This window comes from Mus caroli, chromosome 15, assembly GCF_900094665.2.
Source record: "Mus caroli chromosome 15, CAROLI_EIJ_v1.1, whole genome shotgun sequence".
NCBI classification, from domain to species: Eukaryota; Metazoa; Chordata; class Mammalia; order Rodentia; family Muridae; genus Mus; species Mus caroli.
The window spans coordinates 74,732,455-74,750,549 of record NC_034584.1 but is presented as its reverse complement, the minus strand read 5'-3'; the positions used below and the strand labels follow the sequence as shown (position 1 = coordinate 74,750,549).

General features: G+C 44.6%; 1 protein-coding gene across 4 annotated transcripts in view; it reads right to left on the bottom strand.

Annotated features, from left to right (window-relative positions):
* Tnrc6b (trinucleotide repeat containing adaptor 6B) overlaps window positions 1-14,918 on the bottom strand; it is a 218,455-nt gene extending 203,537 nt beyond the window's left edge. For all 4 annotated transcript variants that reach the window (XM_029469458.1, XM_021182978.2, XM_029469460.1 and 1 more), the window contains exon 1: window positions 14,714-14,918. The gene's annotated coding sequence lies outside the window, so the exon portion shown is untranslated. The remainder of the gene's footprint in view (window positions 1-14,713) is intronic.
* Window positions 14,919-18,095: the final 3,177 nt, after the last annotated feature.

Below are 18,095 nucleotides of genomic sequence, written 5' to 3'. Positions count from 1 at the left end.
GCCTTGGACTTGAACACAGTAGCTTCAAGGCCAACCTGGGTTGCATGAGACCCTTTCTCAAAAAAAAAAAAAAAATGAATGAGTGAATGAATGAATGAATGAATGAATATATTGTAATCTGGTAAAGGATTTATTAGTACAAAATTAAACGTTCTTTTCCTACCCTGTAAAAGAAAGGATGATCAATCTCATCACTTCTGCTCAATATAATACCTGAAGTCTAAGCCAGTTGACTAAGGAATGGATCAGACTTGAGAAATAAAAAATAAAAGTGTCGTTCTTTGTCAATTGTGTACGTGTGTGTGTGTGTGTGTGTGTGTGTGTGTGTGTGTGAGCTTCTAGACAGGGTTTTTCTGTGTATTTCTGGCTGTTAAGGAACTCACTCTGTAGACCATACTGACCTCAAACTAAGAGATCCACTTGCCTCTGCCTCTCAAGTGCTGGGATTACAGGCTGTGTCCCCAACACCCAGTCTATATATTTTTTTTAAAGTTTTATTGTATTTATTATGTTAGGTGCCAGTATGGAGGGCAACCTGTGGGAGTCAATTTTCTCCTTCAGCTATGTGGGACCCAGAGACTGCCTGAGATCGTCAGGCTTGACGGCAAGTGACTTTACCTACCAGTTTTGCTGACCCAATATTTATATTTAAAATATAAATATCTGCAGGGGCAGGAGAGATGGATTTGTGAATAAAACCATGGGTTGCTCTTCTAGATAACCTGTGTTTGGTTCCCAGAATCCACATAGCACAGCTCACAACATCTGTAACTCTAGTCCCAGGAAGATCAAATTCCCTCTTCTGGCCTCCATGGGCACAGCCTGTATGTAGCACACCGACAAACATGCAGGCACTCACAAATACAGAAAAAAATGTATCTTTTAAATATAGGTAGGTAGATAGTAAAAAAATATAGTAAAATGTACATATAAAGTATATATAGTAAAATGTCACTAGAACCAGTAAATGAAATGAACAAAGTTTGCCTAGTTCAATATACTCTCATTATATCAATTTAAAAACAAACAAACAAGTGAGACTGGAGAAATAACTCAGCAGTTAAGTACCCATAATGCTCCTGCAGAGAACCAAGTTTGGTTCCGAGTATTCACTGGAGCAACACATAGCTGCCTATTAACTGCCTAACACTTCAGCTCCAGAGGACCTAACACTTTCTTCTGATCTTCACCAGGCATTCCATTCATGTACACACACACACACACACACACACACACACTTAAAAAATAAAGTATTTTTGAAAGCCTCTGGAACTGGGTGTGGTTTCCACGTCTTTAACCCCAGCACTTGGAAGGTCAAGGCAGGCAGATCTCTGTGAGTTTGAGGCCAGCCTGGAAAGTTCCAGGACAGTCAGGGTTACAAAGAGAAACTCTGTCTCAAAAAACAGAAGAAGGAAGAAGGAGGAGGGGGAGGAAAAAGGGAGAAGGAAGAGGAGAAAAAGAAGAAAAGAAAAAAGGAAGGAGGAAGAGGAAGAAAAAGGAGGAGGGGAAAAGGCCACCAGCCCCTTTGGATACAGCTCGGTATTGAGTCATTGACCAGCAAGTGGTAGACCTTGGGTTCAATCCTCTGTACCACATAAAAAATTAGAATTCAAATATTCAATTTTGAGCAAAACTGCCATATGCTAGTTTCTTTTTTCACTATTCTTTCGAGTATGTGAACTGTCTTCTCATCTTGACATTGAACAGGCTCTTCATACTGGCCTAATGTAGTGACCTCAACATATAGTATCTATCACTTTTGTATTCTTTTATAAAATTATATTTTTGCACATTTAATAATAATAATAGTAATAATAATTAATAGTAATAATAAACTGCACCTATTATTTTGCCTAAAAGAGCACCTCTGGATGCACAATGTGGAGGGCCTTTGGCTAAGAAATATTTCAAGGAAGATAATGTTTACAGAAACCTTTGTGTATGTGTATATATGTTTGCACTAGGCCATATGTGCCAAAGAGTAACACTAGGTGTCTTACTCCATTGCTTTCCACTGTCCTTTCTGAGACATGGTCTCTCATTGAACCTGGGGCTGTTGTGTCTCCTAGACTGGTTGGCTGGTAAGCCCCAGGGCCTGCCTATCTCTGACCCCTATTCCTGGAGTTACAGACATGCACTGCACATCTCAACTCAGGTCCCCAGGCTTGCAGAGCAAGCACTTTACCCACTAAGCCACTGTCTCTTTAGCCCAGGAAATTCTGACAGTAAGAGAAAAAAATAAACTGGTAGGCAGATGCAGAGAGAATTTTTACATAAATCAAACCTTCAAAAAAAGAGAGAGCCAAAAGGAAAAAAAATCATATGGAAAATGAAGTAAAGATTGTACCAGATAAGTCAGGGATAAAAAACTGGGAATGGGAGTTGGTAGATTTGGAAAAGTAAAGGCACCTGGCTCAGGCAAGAATTAATTTCCTAGAATAAGAAAGCACGCGGTTTTCAATGAGGGAAAAGAAAACAATGGGTAGGAAATGTTTTCTGAGCAAAGAGAAATGGGACAACTGGCAGACAGCTACTTCAGCAATCTATAGACACAGACTGAGGATGACTTCAAATCAGCCTGGTGGCTTGGAAACAGAAGCCAGAAGTCCACAAAGCTTCGAGAGTATGGAGTGTACAATCTGAGCCACCTTTGAGGCCGAGGCAGGAAGACCTCAAGTTCAAAGCCAACCCGGTCAACACAGCGAAACCCAGTCTCAAACAAGCAAGCCAACAAACAAAAACCAAAGCAGAACAAACATAAATACAGCTCGAAGCCACAGCAAAAATAACTAAAGAACAGGACACCATTTCAAGATCAGTATCAGCAGATTTTAGGATCCAGGTAGAGAGAAATGACTGGTGAGGGTATCCAAGAAAGTCGACAATTTGTAAGCAAGTAAGGCAGAGTGTGCTACAGCCTCTGGGGTCACTTTTCTAAGAAGCCACCTGAATGAGTCCTCGGCCTCAAGGATGGGGAGGTTAAAGGCAAACAAGAAAGTGTCGTACACACTCCTCAGGGCAGCAAAGAAGCGGAGTGCATCAGCTTCCAAAGCAAACAGGGCATCAGCACAGGCCCTGGCACAAAGTGCTGCGGCAGAGTCACAAGCCATGCAGGGAGCACAGGGTCCCCTGTTTAAACATTGCAAGCCAGCCCTCGCTGGTTTAAAATGTGATGCCTTTCACATTTTCATTCTAGTTTTGTTTTTGTTAGTCTTACAAAGAGCCTTTCACTGTGATTTGGAGAGAGGTAAAGGGGGGAGGAGAGGGAGGGAGTGGGGAAAGAGTATTTTCTGGTGTGTGTGTGTGTATGTGTGTGTGTGTATTTTTACAAGTAACACTTTCCCCTTGGCCAGCCAGCCAGCCATGTAAATCAGGAGCATGGGGAGTGCATAGCCCCCTCTCTGTGGAGACTTGTGTCTCCCAGCTTCCCACACTGGTTAATTGCAATAATGAATGTGCTGGGGTTTTTGTTTTTTAAAGGAACTATGCCAAAATGCAAATAAATCATCATAAATGTTAAGCATATTGTTGTAAAAATACAAAATTTTTGGAGTAAAACACGATAGAGAAGATGGTGAACAAGTATTTTAAAGTCAGTAGTTCACAGTTCATCTACTCAGAGACTTATATATTAGGACAGACACATACCCCTGGGTAAAAAACATCCCATGAAAAGACTGTCGCTGAGCCTGATGCACCATCAACAGGGCTTGTGCAGGAGAGTGACAATTCTTTCAGAGCAGTAGTCTCTGTTCTTATCTGGATTTCTTCCTCCAGACCAGAACCCTGTACCTAGCAACTGCTTTAGACATTTCTCCTGCTCTGCTGTGAATGTTAGCAAGACAGACCCACTTTCTACTTTGAACGTTAGTGGTATGTGCACGTGTGAGTGGTGACCTCTTCGATGTGCCTATGGAAACCAAAGGTCAACTATGGGTGTCTTCCTCTATCATACTCCACCTCATTTTGAGACACAGTCTCTCACTTTTTTGTTTACTGCCTGGCAGTGAGGTCCAGGATCCTCCGGCTTCCTCCTCCCCATCTAAGTTAAAGGAGTATGCTGCCATGCCTGTCTCTCTCTTACCTGGGTGCTGGTGATGTGAACTCAGGTCCTTATAACTGCACAGCAAGAACTTTATCAACTGAGCCATCTTCTTAGCTTTGAGTTCCCAGATTGCATATTATATTTTTAAAAAATAAGATACTCCAGAACCGTGTTACAGAATAAATCACACACATTGTGCCTATCTAGCATCTCTTCAGTCCTTTTCAATCTGGGACAATAAGTAAGTACCCAGACCACACACACATTTACCTAATATCAGCCACATAGCATCATATGAGTGAATCAGTACCACCAGTGTTTAATAACCTACCGTCCTGAAAAGAATTCTTATCCCACAAACGCTAAGATTGTACATGTGTGCACCACATCCCACACCATGGTTGTTCCTTTAAAAAGCTTAGTGATTATTGAAAGAAGCAAAATATGGTATGGCCACGGAAGGAGTGGTACAGGAAAGGAAGGCAGTCTATAGTACTACAGTCTGGATCCTGTTGAGGACTGTCTCTAACACAGAATGCTTTTTGTCTTGGTTTGATTTGTTCTCCAAGGCAGGGTTTCTCTGTGTAGCCCTAGCTGTCCTGGAACTTGCTTTGTAGACCAGACTGGCCAGGAACACAGAGGTCCCCTGCCTCTGCCTCCTGAGTGCTGGGATCAAAGATGTGTGCCTCCATGCCCAGCTCACAACACTCTGAATAGGTGTGGAAGTAAACTAGGTCATGAGGAATGTTCCCTGGAAGGGTACACTATGGTACTGGCCCCTTTTCTTCCTTACTTTCTGCTTCTCACTTGGTGAAGTTTTCCTCTATCATATAAACTCTCCATAATGTGCAGTCTTGCCTCAGACCAAAAGCATCAACCCAACAGATCATGGACCCAAACCACCCAAACGATGAGAATGTGAGATAAAACACATTTTAGTTTGCTTCAGTGTTAAACATCTAACTCAGGACTTCACGAATGCTAGGTAAGTATCCTCTAGGTTCAACCCTTTCTTCTTTTCTTTTCTCTTTCTTTCTTTTCTTTTTTCTTTTTTTTTTGGGGGGGGTTGATTTATCTCAAGTCTGTTACAGCAATTTAAAGCAGACTAACACAGAAGAGGACAGAAAGGAAAGAGCTGTTGAAATTACAGAGGAGTAGCTGACAGAAAGCAGGCTGACTTTCTACTGTCAACTCCCTTTCTCCACCTCTGCCTGAGAATCAAATCAAACTCACACTGGCTTGGGAGATGAAGGAACTACACAAAGCCTGCCAAGCTATAGGAATCATCTTCTCCGAGACATGTGCCCAGAGGCCCTTCTGGGCAGTCCCTCCTGTTCCACCTTTCTCCTTTTCACTGCTCAGTCTCTGGCCCTTCAGAGATGGCATCAGCACTCACTCAGGTGACCTAGAGGTCACTTGTGCTGCACAGCTCTCACAGATAAGCTGGCGTGAGTCATCACTTTCTAATTCCACCTGACAGCTTTTGCACAGTTTACAGGTACTCGTCTCCGACAAGTGCATTAGCCAGAAGAGATGAGCTCCATTCTGACTTGTGATGCCTGGCTTCCCTGGAGAGAACTTCAGAATGACTTTAAGTGTTCTAATATTTGGGAGGAGGGGCTGGAGAGATGGATTGGCAGTTTAGAGCACTTGCTGCTCCCGTGAAGGACCTAAGTTCAGTTCCCAGCACCCACATCAGGTGGCTCACAGTTGCCTTTAACTCTAGTTCCAAGGGATCTAATGCCTCTTCTGGCCTCCATGGGTACCAACACTCACATGTACATACATACGCAGACATAAAAGTTGATTCAGGGTAAGGCTAGTTGGTAGATGCTTGCTTTGCATGTACAACATGCTGGGTTTGATCCCAGCATTAAAGAAGTAATGAAAGGACTGAAGAGATGGTTCATCAGTTGAAAGCATTTGTTGTTTTTGCAAAGGACTTGGGTTCAGTTCCCAGAACCTGCATAGTGGCTCATTAACACCCATGACTTGAGTTCCAGGAGGTCTGATGCCTTTGCTGACCTCCATGAGTATCAGGAAGATATGTGTGCACAAACATACATGTAGGCAAAACATTCATACACATAAATAAATCTTTAAATTTTTATTTTAAAAGTAGTAATAATAAAAGAACTTGGGACCTAGGCATGGTGACCCATGTGCATAATCCCAGCATTTAGAAGGCCAAAGCAAGATTACCAGTTTGAAGCCAGCTTGTGCTATGTAGTCAAACCCTGCTCAAAAACAAAGAGGAGTTAGAGATGTCTCAACAGTTGAAGATCCTTGCTGCCAAACTTCATCTCTGGGACTCACATGGTGGAAGAGAAAACAACTCCTGGAGCTTGTTCTCTGACTCCACATGCATTCAACGTGAAAACAGATAAATAAAAATAATGACAATGTTGACTGAATGAAAGAGAAAAGAAAGAAGGAAGGAAGGAAGGAGAGAGGGAGAGAGGGAGAAAGGGAAGGAGGATGGATCTATCTATTTAATGTGGAAAGTCCCTCCTGTTGCCTGGAAGCAGTAGAAACCAGCTGAGTTCCCTAGAAGAGGTTTCAACAGTCACTTAGATAGGACATTCTCCAACCTGTACAACCGCCTGCAGGTTGCAGTGTGTGCCAGGTTTCCAGCTTTTGTGAGCTGTTACCCATGCTGGGGTGAGCCTTGGTAATGCAGCTGTACTTTCATCATTTGTGTTCCCATAAAACCAATAAAACTCACTGGCTCACCAAGTTAGATTTGGGTGGTATCCATACATTGGTCTGCGGTGGGATCTTTATCTGGGGTTGTGTGTTACATCCCCCCAGGAAAAGTCCTGTCACAAGCATGCACTCCTATTCCTAAGTATATTTGTTTTACTAAGTAAATGTTTTCTATTGAGGTAAAACACATAACAGACTAGATCTGTAGGGTTTTTTGGTTTTGATTTTGCATTTGTTTGTTTGTTTGTTTGTTAGTTTGTTTGTTTTGGCTTTTCGAGACAGGGTTTCTCTGTATAGCCCTGGCTGTCCTGGAACTCACTTTGTAGACCAGGCTGTCTTGATTCTTTAGCTGGTACAAAAATAAATGAAGGCATTATAAAGCTAAGTAATGTGGTTATTGGTTTTGGTTTTGAAGTAGGATCCCCATGTTTCCTAGGCTAATCTAGGATGACCTTGAGCTTTAACCTCTCTGCCTCCACCCGAGCGAGCACCCTGCAGCCCCACTGCCTCTGCCTTAAGAGCACCCTGCAGCCCCACTGCCTCTGCCTTAAGAGCACCCTGCAGCCCCACTGCCTCTGCCTTAAGAGTACCATGGAGCCGGGCATGGTGGCGCAACACCTTTAATCCCAGCACTCGGGGGGCAGAGGCAGGTGGATTTCTGAGTTCAAGGCCAGCCTGGTCTACAGAGTGAGTTCCAGGACAGCCAGGGCAACACAGAGAAACCCTGTCTCGAAAAACAAAACAAACCAAAAGTACCCTGCAGCCCCACTGCCTCTGCCTCCACCTGAGCACCCTGCAGCCCCACCGCCTCTGCCTTAAGAGCACCCTGCAACCCCACTGCCTCCACCCGAGCACCCTGCAGCCCCACTGCCTCCACCCGAGCACCCTGCAGCCCCACTGCCTTTGCCTTAAGAGTGCTGAGATTAATGATGTGGAGCGCCATGCCAGGATGCATGGGATTACAAATATAAACCACTACCACATATGGGTCTTAATTTTTTTTATTTTGTGAGTTTGTTTGTGTAGGTTTGTACACGTGTATGCATTGCCCACAGAGGCCAGAAGGTCTTGTTTGAGCCTATGAAACTGGCGTTAAAGACTGCTGTGAGCCACTATGTAGGTGCTGGAAATTAAACCCAGGCTCTTTAGGAGAGTAACCACTGCACCATCTCTCCACTCCCCACACTTAGTTTAAGAAAGTGCTAAGGATCAAATCCAGGGCTTTGTGTATGCTAGACAAGCACCCTACCAACTAAGCTATGTACAGCCGCAGAACTAAGTAATTTGTCTGAGGCATTCACTAGAATTCTGATTGCCTAAAATATGGCAGGCATAGTACAGTGTGTACTTGGAAATGCAGGGATAAATAAATAGTCTTGGTTTTCGGAAGCTTAAACTCTGGGCTGGTGAGAAGGGTTTGTGGGTAAAGTGATTGCTGTACAAGCGTGGACAAATGAGCTCAATCCCTAGAAGCGACATAAAGGTAGAAGAGAAGAACCAACTCTACATCTAGAAGGCTTCCTCGGACCTCCACGCACACGTTAGCAAAGGCACATTCACAAACATGCAGGAAACATTTTTTTTTTTATTTAACGCTTACAATTTAGTTAGATAGACAGACCTAGAAACAGAATATATGTTAACGTATAAACAAGTAAAGTATCAAGGAACAGTGAGAAATGAAGTCTTCCTAGGAAGAATGAATCACTTCACCTCTCTCTGAAAAGGGCTTTAAAAACTTTTTTCACTGTAGTTTTTGAATTCTCAGTCATTTCTGTGCCTGGAACACAGCTGGCACAAAAGCAAGTATCAGCAACACAAACAAACTGAGGGCTTCTGGCTTCTGGCTCCTGGTTCTGACTTTGCATCTTGGCTGTGGCTCTGCACAGGCATGTGCATGGGTGCCAATACTCAGGGAGCTGCGCTGGAGCCCTGTTTCTGAAGCTGCTTTCACAGCCAGTTTACAGACCACAAGGAAACCAAGTCTCAGGAAAGTTAAACATCTTTTTTGGGATGGTGGCTGAGACAAGGTCTCATTGTATAGGCCCAGAGCAACTTGCAACCCTCCTGCCTCCCCCTCAGAGTACTAGGATTACAGATGTGGATCACCATGCCAGGATGCAAATAAAAATTACTACTACTTTCTAATTGTTTATTTATTTATTTATTTATTAATACATTTGTTTGTTTGTTCGTTTTGAGACAGGGTCTCACTATGCAGCTCTGGCTGGACTTGAACTTGCTCTGTAGACCAAGCTGGCCTAGAACTCACAGAGATCCTCCTGTCTCTGCCTCATGAGTGCTGGGATTAAAGACATGGACCACCAAACTTTATATGGACACTTGCAAACTTTATATCTGATCCAACCTGAAAACTGTAACATCTAAGCAGTTATTTGTTTCTGCATTTTTTATTTTGTGTGAGGAGACTGTGTATGCATGTGGTATATATGTGTAGTATGTGCGTGCGCGCGCCAAAGGCCAATATCAGGCCTCTCTTGCCTGCCCCCATTATTTTTCTGACAGGGTCTCCACTGAGGCTCACTGACTCAGCTAAGCTGGCTGTTGGCCAGTGAGTTTCAGCAAAGCTTCTTCTCAACTTCCCTCCGAGGCTGGGGTTACAGCATGCACAGCCAAGCCCAATTGTTTACATGAGTTCTAGATCCAAAGTCAAGCCCTCATGCTTATAAAGGTTCCTTACTAAATGAGTCATCGCCCAGCCCTGCACAGTTGCTTGCTTGCTTTTTGAGACCGGGTTTCTCTTTGTAGCCCTGGCTGTCCTGGAACTCACTTTGTAGATCAGGCTGGCCTTGAACTCACAGAGATTCTCTGCCTGTCTCCCAAATTCTAGGATTAAAGTTATGTACCACTAATGCCTGACTATCACAGTTATTTTTAATTTTAACCTTTTTTTTTTTAAGATAAAAGTCTCAATGTATAGTCCAGATATCCTAGAACTCACTACATAGACCAGGCTGGCCTCAAATTCATAGATCTGTTTGCCTCTGTCTCCTGGGTGCTGGGATTAAAGGCATCTGTCACCATGCCCAGTATGAACAGTTTTGTTTTAAGAAGCAAATCTACTCCAAATATACAAGTTACATACACTACATATCCTTAGCTTCCTGAACATCAGTTAATACCTCAAAAAAGGGGGAAAACATAAATGTACACTCAAAAAAAAAAAGGAGGACTATAAAAATATGCTGGAGAGCTTGAGATTTAGCCTAATGGCAAAACGTCAGTGCTCAGCATTTACAAAGCCCCAGATTCAATCAATCCTTAGCACTGACCCAAAGCCTCTCACAATTTATGATCTTCTGTCTTCAGAGGACAGAGTGTTAACTACTATCTAACTAGAAATATTTAAATAGTACATGTGGGCTAGGCACAGTGGTGCACACCTTTAATCACAGCACTCAAGAGGCAGAGGTAGGTGGGTCTTTGAATTTGAGGCCAGCATGGTCTACAAAGTGAGTTCAAACACAGCCAGGGAAGGCTACACAGAGAAACCCTGTCTTGAAAACAACAAAACACACAAAAATCAGCATATAGATCTATAGATTTCCTAGCACAAGCCAGGTCAGGAGCAAAAATGAGGAAGGCAAAGCTCTGTTCTCAGAGCATCCAAGGAGGAAGATGTCAACACACACAGTCCAGGACAACCAAGCTGTTACTCGGCTCGGCAGGCACACGCTGACAAGAAGAGGGAGGCTATGTACTACTGTCACTGGCTCTAATTCATCAGATAACCATTAGTCAGTGCTTGTGCCTTATCACCCGTGATTACAACACAAATTGACTGTAAACTGTTACAATATAAAATAATATGAGAAGAAATGACATTAAATCTGATACAGTGTCCTGTTACTTGTACTCCTAGCTAGTCAGCAGACTAAGGATGAAGAATCACTTGAACCCAGATGTTCCAGGCCAGCCTGGACAACAAAGAAGAATGCATCTTTAATAAAAACAATGTTAAAAATCTCTAGAGAAGTGGCTGGAGAGATGGCTAAGAGATTAAGAGCAGCCTCCCCAGTACTCAGATTCCAGCACCCACATGTGGTTCACAACCACCTCTGCCTAGCTTCTGGGACTCTAATGTGCTCTCTCTCTTCTGGTCTCTGTTGGAACATATGTATACACACACACACACACACACAGAGTTCCAGAGATGATAAGAATTAAAGATTAGAGCTCTCAGTTTTCCTTGTGTTTCCCTCAAAGAGATTTAGCATGTTTGGATTATAAAGATGTTTCTAGGTGAGAGAAACTGATTTGTACAAAGGACAGTGGCTGCAATTACCTAGGTCTGGTCCTTCCACTAAGCTGAAAACATACTTAAGATCTGTTCTGTCCAATATAAGGTGCCACAAACAACACATGGCTATAGAACACTTGAAACCTGCTTAGTATGGCTTGAGATGTTTCAAGTGAAAAATACATTCTAGATTTGAAAAACTTAACATGAAAAAAAGACTTTTAAAATACCCTACTAGTACTTTTGTTTTGTTACTGATAACATATTTAAATACTAAGGTTTTGAATATATTGAAGTGAGTAAAATGTTACAAAAATCAATTTCACCCTTTCTTTTTACTTTTTAATGTGTCTACTAGAAAATTTTAAATTACATATGTGGTCCACGTTTGTGGTTTGCTTTCTATTTCTATTGGACAGTACCAGTGCAAAGATCTGTAAATAACAGGCAAAGGCACTTAAACTCTTTAGGCAATCCAACACCATTGAGGATTTCCAACCTAAGTGTTTGTGGTAGATTTGGGAAGGAGCACAAAACATAAAGCAATCTTTCAGGAAGATCAGTGTGGGGGCAATGTGTAGGGGTGAAACACTAGAGGCAGTTGTCAATGTCAAAGGCAGCAAATGTCAAAGGGCAAGCAGGCTGCTGGGCTGGAACCTATACAAGGTCTCTAGAATCAACATGCTGCAGAGAGGAGAGAGAAATCAAGAGCAGCTGAGACAGAGAAGAGTAACAGGTGCAACGCTAGGCCAGCCTGAACAACCAGGGTGTAATACTCGTTCAGTGGAAAGCTCCACAGTGATTTCAGACCTATCTTTATGTGGAAAGCTCTCTTAAGAGTGGCATCAAATCTCAGACACTCTCAGGAGGGAGGGAGGCAGCCAAGGCTAGAAGAAATTTAAAAATAACAATAAATAATAAAAGTTAAATTCATAACAAAGTCAACAAATATTTTCTAGGAGTCTGCTGTACACCTGACACTTGAATAGGCTCTGGCATTCGTGGCAAACAAAACAGACATGGCCCTGAATCACAGGCTGGTAACTACAAAATAAAAAGGAGCTCTAAGAGACCTGAATGGGAATAAGGAACTAGTGGACAAATCAGAAAGAAAAAGTCTTCAGAAGCTGGGCGCTGTGGCTTACTCCTATAATCCCAGCATTCAAGAGGCTAAGGCAGGCCAAGAGTTCAAGTCCAGCCTGGGCAACATAATGAACTCCAGGGTATCCTGGTCCAGAGTGAAATCTCAACACAAAACAAAACAAAAAAACCACCCAAAAAGGGAGAAGGTGATGGACTGATTCTTTTGAGGTGGCAAAGGTCTGTAATTCCTCCACTGGGGAAGTCAAGACACAAGGATCACGAGTACGAGACCAGGTAGGCCACATAACAAGACCTAAGGAAGAAAGAAATGTAAAAATTCAAACAAAAACAGAGCTTTGCAGTACTATGTACAATGAGTATGTCAATTAAAAAAAAAAAAGCAACCAAAGATTGGACATATTTTATGAAAGGTGCTTAGTTCTAAAACAAGAATAGTCTCCATTTAACATTTCTTTCTTAAGCCGGGTTCAGGCAGTGAAGTCAGTGGATTCTCCTTCCCTCCCTTTCTCTGCTTCTCGGTGGTCTTTATGCTTCTCTCCCTCTGGATGATTCAGTAGGTGAAAATAGGACAAGCCAAAGACAAAACACCAAAGAGACCGGAGATTAAACCTAGCTGCATGGCTCTTGGGAGCCCTGTCCTCATCCCTCCCACAATGAGAGTTTCTGCCCTACAGGCTTCAAGCAAGGATTTAAAAATCAACAGAGAGGAAGACATGCACAGCGTAAGCCAGTACTAACAGGGAGCAAAAGTATTGTTTTGATTCTAAAACATTTTAAAAACCCTGTCTTATAAGACAAAAATAAAAACCAAAAACCATTTAAGAGTTTGGCCGGGCGTGGTGGCGCACGCCTTTAGTCCCAGCACTCGGGAGGCAGAGGCAGGCGGATTTCTGAGTACGAGGCCAGCCTGGTCTACAAAATGAGTTCCAGGACAGCCAGGGCTACACAGAGAAACCCTGTCTCGAAAAAACCAAAAAACCAAAAACCAAACAAACAAAAAAGAAGAGTTTCTGTTTGTAGGGAAGATTCCAAGGATATGATGGGTTAAAAGAGCCATGTAGCACGGACAGTTTATTTTGTTTTGTTTTTTTACTCCTTTAAGTACTATTAGAAACTACATACTCAGATAATCAAGTTTAAGACAAGCCCTTAAAAACCATGAAGAACAAGCTGAGCCTCTTTAACTCAGCATTCTGGAAAGAGGCAGGTGGTGGATCTCTGTTAAGTTCCAGGCCAGCCTGGTCTACAAAGCAGTTCGAGGCCAGCGGAGGCTACATGATGAGACTTTGTCTCAAAAACAAAACAAAACAAAACAAAACAAAACAAAACAAAACAAAACACACGGAGGCATGCATTCCAAGTGGGACAAACCAGTCTAATCTGTATTCTGGATACTGGTTATCCAGTATATGCCTACCTGTAGAGATCCCTTCCACTTACTACATCGATACTCACACTATACAAGTGTCTCCATGCTCTGCTCTTTAAGGAGCGTTCAAAAACCACCGCGAACACATAGTTTTAAAGTCAAGAACTGAAATCTCCCACAAGCGAAGAGAAACATTTCACAAAAGGCTAGGATGTGTGATTTTTGTACAGCTTACTGCTATGTTTAACTGTGAAGGAGGTACAAATGATGTTTTTATTCACGGAGTCTTGGTTGGTACTCTCTACTCAGAATCCAAGCAGCCAAAAGACACAGGAGAAAGCTTGAAGCTCAAAGTCTCAGACGGGTGACCTGCGTCCAAGACTAAGGATGGATGAGACGCTGCTGTTCTTGGGTGTCGCGATAGCCACTGTAGTGAATTTCACTGGACCAGATATTTATTTAGCCATCATGGACTAACAAATCCGTTAGTTTGGAATTAAAGGCCACGGACCAGCATTAGGTAGCAAACCCTTCCCAAGGCTCTTTCCAACTCTGTCATCCCTCCAGGCCCCTCGCCCCTCATCTGTTTCCTCATCCAAAGTGAGCATCGCCTCACCACAGCACCCTCCCCCCAACCCCGCACGCAGCTCTCGCGGGATGCCCGTGGAACCCCGCTATCGGGGTCCAGCACATGAGCCTGCACGCCCGCCGCGCGGGGATACCGGATGCTCGCGCCCCACCGCCTGGCATTTGCAGCTCCGAGGGCCCTAGGTGACACGAAGCGCTCGGACAGCCGCCGGCCCACCCGGAAGCCCTTTCCTCGGCTCACACCTGCAGGCGCGTGACGCCGGTCTGTCCCGGCCCCAATACTTGGGGACACCCAGGCCCTCGCGACCGACGTGACCGCGCGTCCCTCACACACCCCTCCCCCGCCTCACGTCTGCACATCGCGATCCCACAGCGCGCCCGGGCCAAGCGCCCGGGCCCGCCGCGGCCCACTCGGGTCGCGCGCGCTCTCTCCACCCGCCCCCCCCCAACCCGCCCCTCCCGCCCGGCTCGCTCCCGTCGCGCGCGCTCGCGCGAGGACACGCACACGCTGCACCTCAGCGGGCCGTGCCGCGCGCCCCCGAGGGCGTCCTCAGTCGCCCACCCTGGGTCGCCCCGCTCCGCTCCGCCTGGCGGCTCCCGAGAAAGGAGAAGGCCCGCGCGGCCCACGATCCTCACTCACCGCTGAGCCGCGCCGGCTCCGAGTGCGCGGCGTTCCGCTGTGGAGCCCAGCGGTGACCGCGGTCTCCGCTCCTCCGCAAGCTGTGGAGGCGACGTCGCGGCGAGGCAGAGAGGCGAGGGGGGTCACGGTCGCTCGCTTCACCTTCCCGAAGCTCGGGGACCCCAGAAACTAAAAACAAAATAAACAAACTTTCCCCTCCGCCTCCCTCCCCCAAAACCACAACACAAACACTCTGGCGCCCGCCCACAGCCCCGCTCCATTGGCCGCAGGCAGGATGCCTCTAGCTTTCACTGGTTAGCTTTCGTGCCCGTCAAGCCGCTGGTCCTCCTCCCTTAAGTCCTCGCCGCTGCCGTCTCCCCTCATTGGCTAAGTGCTTCCCGTTTGCCGAGCTGGGATTGGCTGAGCGGCCTGCGCCAATCATGAGGGGACACACCCCCTCAGCATCCCAGAGGCCGCTTCCTCGGTCGCGGACCCAGAGAGACGAAGGGGAAACTAGAGCATGATGGCGGCCGAGATCGCCTAGCGCAGTCATCTCTTCCCCCTTTTTTAGCTCACTAATGCCTCTCTCAGGGGCTGTTTCTCCCAAGCTCCTTTCACCATTCGAGACTGCACTAATAACGGAATCTATACGTGCAGGCTCCTTGATTTATCCCCTCCGAATTGCTGAGTGTGGGTTGGTTGTGCGTCATTGGACTGTCAGGGTGTCGCTCCCAAGTCACATCCTTAAGCTATTGGTGGATCAGCCAGAAAGCGGCCAACAACAAGGGCCCATGCCATTGGTTTGATTCCACTGTTTCCCCCACCCTCCCTACCCGGGCATCTTATTGGGCACTTCGGTGTTGTCCGTCAGATCCGGATTCTCCACACTATGTTTTGGCTGAGGAGTGGAGCGTCTTTGGTCATTGGAAGTTGACAATGATAACTACTATCATTTATTGTATTTTATTCCAAATACAGTGCCCAATTCTTTACAGAAACTATTCTGATTAAACAGTAATTTTACAGGAAGCAAAGCCAAAAGAGGTTAAGAGACTTATCCAAGGTCACCCATTTAGAAAGAAGTTTTGGGGGGCTAGTGAGATGGCTCAGTGGGTAAGAGCACCCGACTGCTCTTCCGTAGGTCCGGAGTTCAAATCCCAGCACCCACATGGTGGCTCACAACCATCCGTAACGAGATCTGACTCCCTTTCTGGAGTGTCTGAAGACAGCTACAGTGTACTTATATATAATAAATAAATAAATCTTTTTTTTTTTTAAAAAAAAAAGAAGTTTTGGGACATAAGGTGGTTTCAAGGCCTGTCTGACTCGTTTCTATACATGCCTTAGTATCTCTGAATAGTATCTGTCCGTCAACCCAGCATCTTATAACTGTTTCCTTCAGAACCCAAATTACTCAGTTTCTGGCAATTAGAAACCTTGTCATTAACATTATTGGAGACTAACTTTAGAAAGATTGTCATGATATCCTCCTAGGCACCATTCTTCCTAAGTTAAACAGTATGTTTTTCCTGACAAGAAGCACGTATAAAAATCTATATTGTTTCTTCGTCTTTGTAAATGGCCATTTTTCACCATCCTTATGTGCCCAAGCAACACTCATACACACCTCTGACCATCTTTAGCTTGTTCCTTTGAAAGAATACCCGAGAATTTGAAATTAGGAGAAATTAAGTCTAGAGTGAGATAAAAGAATCCATCCCTTTAGAAATAATTGATTGCATGCAAATGGAACAGTCCTCTGCCTCCAGGAAAGCTTCCAGAGCCGCTGATGTCGAGCAAGCCATGTGTGTGCTCCTGGCTTCTGGCCACTGGATTCTTTCTCTGTGACAGCTTTAATGGAAGCGAATCCACATTTCAGCCAGGGGAGGGCAGAATGCTTAAGACCTACTACTGCCAGAGTACCAGCCTCCAGCCTCTGGACCTAAACGATCTCCAGGAACCTACTGCTGGACTCTAACCCACACCTGGGCATGTTAGCGTATTACCATCCAAATCCCTGTCCCTTATAGGTGAGGGGGTTCATAGCCCTTGTTTCCCATCGCTATCCAAGCTGTTGTGTAATCTCACTGGCACTGGCTTAACAATGAAACAGCCATTGTAACGTAGCAGTAGGCTCAGCACTTACACCCTTCTAGCAGAGGAAGCCACCCAGCAGAGGAAGACAAGGTATTTCACAAGCATCAACTAAGAGCAAATGGCAGGTATTCCTAGGATAATTCAAGGGCAGGAGGGAAATCATAAGTCAAAGTCTAATAAAGGACCTAAAGAGGTGAAATCTGATGACTCCAAGCACAGAGTTCACACTAGCGTTCAAAACAGAGATCAGGAACCAAAAAACACAGTGAGAAATGTTAAGGGTTCAGACCGTCCCAGCCTTCAGAGTTGATTGTTTTTATATTACTTAAAAATATTTACTTCTATGTTTATTCACATGTATGTACATTTGTATCTATGTTGAGTCTGTGTGTGTATGTGTGTGTGTTGCCCATGGAAGCCAGAAGATGACTCTGGGTGTCCTGGAACTGGGATAGAGACCATTATGAACGGCCTCCAGCACTGATGTTGAGACTCAGACTTAGGTCCTCTGGAAACACAGCAAATGTTTTTTAACCGCTAAGCCACTGTCTCCATCACCTCAGACTTAACCCTCAAGATAATGGTTGGTTTTATATGAATTATTGGGCAAATCCCTGTTATAAGTTCTTTGAAATAGTTTTTTTTTCTTCATCTTTGTGTCCCTTGATATCGATCTGTCTATAAAAGATTCCCCCCAATAACTTATTGTTCAGTAATTACATTGTGAGTTTATTTTAAGCACTTTCCTAAGGTCCAAGGGTGGCTCCACAGATTAAGAAAAATAAAATCTCCTTTGTGCCAGGGACCTCACTGTTGTGGAGTGGGCAGCAGGTAGAGCAATCACAGTGAACTGCTGGAGACTGTGTCCTGGGAGAATGTCAAAGGACTGGGGACCCAGTCTGGGAAGGATGTGGTTCTTGACTTTCAAGTAGAAGTTACATCTCTAAGAACTACAGGACATGTGTGGTTAGCCAGGGAGAGATTGGTGACAGGTGGTGACCTGGTAAGGAGAGGAAGAGGATCAGGAAAACCATAGGTACATCGAGGAGTGGCCCCAAGTCTGCTCTTCCTATAATCCATGTCTTTGCTGTTTCCATATAAGATTGTTTTTCTGACAACATTATTAATGTTGAAAAGCCCAGTATAAGGATATAGACTTGTGGTCTGGTTGAAGACTGCTCAGCAGGTAAGAGCACTGACTGCTCTTCTGAAGGTCCTGAGTTCAAATCCCAGCAATCACATCGTGGCTCACAACCATCGGTAATGGGATATGACGCCCTCTTCTGGTGCATCTGAAGACAGCTAC